At 46.2% G+C, this 4,271-nt stretch overlaps 1 pseudogene; it reads left to right on the forward strand.

The window, feature by feature from the left end:
- The first annotated feature begins 3,261 nt into the window (after positions 1–3,261).
- Positions 3,262–4,271, forward strand: part of LOC107144380 — a 4,389-nt pseudogene continuing 3,379 nt past the window's right edge.

Below are 4,271 nucleotides of genomic sequence, written 5' to 3' on the forward strand. Positions count from 1 at the left end.
TCACCGGCACTCTACATGCACGTTCTGGGGAAAATCCACACCTCCACTCGGCTCTGCATCCCAAAATACTCTCTGAATCCCTCGAGAACTCAATGGGAACTCCAGGAGCGGGCAGGCGCCTGAGGCAGCAGGATACTCCCGATTCCCAGCAGGATACACCCTAAAACTGGACCCACCCTAATCCAGCAGGATCCTCCCTAAACCCCGATCCACCCTGGTCCTTGAGCAGGGTCACCTTTCTCAAACATTCATGCAATGTCACTGCAAATGACCTGGGTCCAAGGCAAGCCCATTTCCACAATGGAGAGTCCTCCCTCTAAGCAACATTGGGTAGGCTGACAAAGAAATTGCCATGCGTCATTCCTACTTGGCAATGGCTCTCAGCAGCTGCCCATGCTGCCACCAAAACAGGCAAGCTTGCAGAACCACGGCACTTCTTGTTTCTTAACCTTTCCACCCCAAACAGGCTTCTCTTCTAGATTCATGACCTGCATAGTGTAAGGACAGCTTTGCGGTTTCCAAGTGCTCCTCCCCATGGGGTGTTCAGAAAGGGCACCAGGCGGTCTTACCTCCCAGCCACCCTCAGTCCACATTCTCTCCTGCACCTGCCCCGGCACTGAGGGCCCGGGCAGACCAGCTGCCTCGTGCAAAGGCATGGGGCCTGTGGCAACTGTGGGGAAGGGGCTGGCATACTTTGTACTCCACCCCCAATTCCACATGACCTGTGAGGCGTCCATGACAACTCCTCTTGTGTTTTACAAGCAGAGGTTATTACAGCCTAGGTAGAGCCTCTTTGTAGGGCATGACTTGCTGCCTGCATCCCGGTCTTGGGGCCGCACAAGTAAATGAGATGGCACCAGGCAATCAGCCAGGAGGCGGTGCTGTGGGTGGTGACCAAAAAAAAACAGACTACCTCCAGGATAGGTCCAGGACTCTTCTGCCCTTGTGGACAGCTCCTGCCTTCCCTTACAGACTATGGGATGGGTGTACACGTGAACTCGCTCCACCCCTCTGACCTTTATCCTGATTGGCTCCAGTGCAGTATATAACCTGTGTGTACTTCCTCAATAAAGGAGATCCTGCTTTGACGGTTCTCCCTGGCAGGTCTGATTTTCCTTCCTGAGGGAGGGCTGGGTGCAGGCCGCCAGTCGACCTTTACCTTTCTTGGCTCGTCCTGGTCGGGGCCTGCTTTCCCCATCTCTCCCACAGGTCAGGAGGAAATGGGGGGCTAAAAACCCCGACACCTCTTCATTTGTTGTGCATTACAATCACACTTAGAAATATTTCTGGGGATGCTTTGCAAACAGTCAATGAGAAATGGGGACCCAGAACAGAAAATTATTGCTGGCCATGAAGACCAGTGGCTTTCCTGTTTGCAGTTTTAGGAGACTAGCATTCTGTTGCCATTGCGTGTGCACTGCCAGAGCAGTCAAGGGGAGGTCTTTGAAGTTTTACTGACATTTTCTCCTGAGTCCTGCAGGAGTTTTTCTTTTCTAGACTAAAAGCTGGGTCACTCCAGGGCTCTGCACCGTATGGTGTGGTTCTGCCAGGACTATTCTTTGCCCTTGAGGTCAGATGGGACTCTACTATTAATTGGCACAGAGTGCAGAGGTGTGCCTTTCCCCCCAAAATGGACCTGGGCTGCAGGTCCAGCCCCAGATGGAGGGAGCAATCCTTGGCAGTCTGTGACCTTGATGCTGCTAGATGTCTCTGACAGCAGATAGCTGAGCAGCACAGTACCTGGAGGGGACACCACAAGCAATAACACACAGATCTGTTGTGTGGGGACGCCGGTGTCTGGCCTGTTCCAAACAGTTTGCATTTCCCCAGGAGTCTGTTTTTTAAAGTAGGAGATGGCCGGTGTGATATGCAACAGATCTCCTTTCACACTAGCCTCTTCACTTCCCTTCGCGAGTGTGCCCGGTGGACATTCGTCTCTTAACCAAAACCTCACTTTTCATGGTGTTAACAATTCCTAGTGCAGGGCCTCCTTGTTGAGCTTCTGTGGAGGCCAGTTTTGTTCCTTCTCTGAAACGTTTAATGATTAATTAATGATTAAACATTAAATGTCTGAAATTCTGTAGGAGGACTTGAGTTGGAAGAGTGGGAGGGGGGTGCTGCATAGTGTTTGCAGGCATGAGCGAGATGCAGCCTCCTGGAGTAGGAAGCGGTGGCCTTGTGGAGGCTGCTGGCCTGCTTCAAGACCACGGGGACACAGTCACCCGTAGGTGTCCATTAGAGGTAGTGAGGAGTGGCAGTCTCTTTACAAAACATAGTATTTTTATTAATTTGTATGTATTGAATGAAAAAAAATGAAAAATGAAAAACAAAATGGTGTCCCTTTTTGTGGTGGAATTGAACTACTATGTTAAAAAATAAAGTTCTATATTTCCCCTTAAAAAAATAAAGACAGGATCTTACCACGGAGCCTTAAAGTGTACAAACTATCAGTTATAAGATAAGTAAGTTCTGAAGATACAATGTACAGCATGGTGACAATGGTCAATAAGCCATATTATGTACTTGAAATTGGCTAAGAAAATAGATCTTATGTGTTCTCACCACACACACACACACACACACACACACACATAACCATGTGAGGTGATGAATTTTAATTAGCTTGATTGCGGTAATCATTTCATGATGTGCACATATATGTATCATCATAATGTATATCGTAACTGTCTATTTTTTATTTGTTGATTACACTCCAGTAAAGCTGGAAAACCCCTAAGTGCCTATCATAAGACAATTAGATAAAGAAAAGGTCGCACGTGCACAGAGCTTTAGAAAAGAAACTCTTGTCATCTGCAACAACATGCATGAACCTGGATGATGTTAAGTGAAATAAGCCAGGTGCAGAAAGGGCACATGATCTCACTTTCACAAGGTATCTAAAATAATTCAAATCACAGAAGCAGAATCTACAGTTCTGGTTCCAGTAGCTGAGGGAGGTGGACACAATGAGTAGAGAGTTTCTATCAGGCAAGATGGAAAGTTCTAGAGCCCTGCTCTGCATGCCAATGTGCATATAGTTTATATTCCATATTGTATACTTAACAAGTGTATGAGGGTAGACATCATGCTGTTTTTCACCACACACACACACACACACACACACACGAATATACCTTGCCTTTTACTAAAGTCAAGATTTGCAGCTAGGTTCTCTAAGTCCCAGCCCAGAACTTTATGTAGTGTTTTTGTTGGTGGTGTTTTTCTTTTGGTGGGGAGGGGCCCCTTTTTCTGGTGCCAGGGATGGAACCAGCACCTCATGCCTGCTGGGCAAGTGAATGTTCTGCCATTGAGCTCTGTAGCCCCAGGGCCTCTAAGTACTTAGCCATAGCCTTTGGGCAAGAGAACTGGTAACTTTCTTTAGAATATCAAAAGGGTCCTTGGGAGAGGTTGTAGTTGCGCATGCGGGCGCTTGCTGGAAGTCAAGATGGCGCATAAGTGGACTCCAGGCTGCAGCTGGTGCCTAAAGAGTATCTGAGCCAGGTGTTTCTGAAGGTGCTGTGGCAAACGCCCTGCCTTGCTGCCATGGCCCAGCATCAGAATGTCCGAGGCTACAACTACGATGAAGATTTTGAAGATGATGATTGCTATGGTTAGTCTGTAGAGAATGATTATTGTATTTCACCATCAACAGCTGCTCAATTTATTTACTCACGATGTGACAAGCCTTCAGTTGTTGAGTCTGTAGAAGAGTATGATTATGAAGACCTGAAAGATTCTTCCAGTTCTCTTTTGAACCGTCAGCTAAGTGAAATTGATCAAGCTTGTCTTTATTCGTGCCTTGATCACATGAGAGAGGTACTTGGAGATGCTGTGCTGGATGAAGTACTGATTGAAGCAATTCTGAAGAACAAGTTTGATGTGCAGAATGCTTTGTCAATGGTTCTGGAACAAGATAACTTGCAGAATTTGAAGGGAAAGAGCGAGAGAGCAATATCTACAGGAAAGTAAGTAAAAGCCCAGAAGCAAAATATGGATCATATAATTCTTCGGTTGTACCAAGTCACTGTTTACTTCATAGGAAAAAGAAACTTTTTTTTAAATTTTTTATTGTTGGTTGTTCAAAACATTACAAATTTCTTGATATATCATATTTCACACTTTGATTCAAGTGGGTTATGAGCTCCCATTTTTACCCCATATACAGATTGCAGAATCACATCAGTTACACATCCATTGATTTACATATTGCCATACTAGTGTCTGTTGTGTTCTGCTGCCTTTCCTATCCTCTACTATCCCCCCTCCCCTCC

Source organism: Marmota marmota, unplaced genomic scaffold (genome assembly GCF_001458135.2).
Source record: "Marmota marmota marmota unplaced genomic scaffold, marMar, whole genome shotgun sequence".
Classification (NCBI taxonomy): domain Eukaryota; kingdom Metazoa; phylum Chordata; class Mammalia; order Rodentia; family Sciuridae; genus Marmota; species Marmota marmota.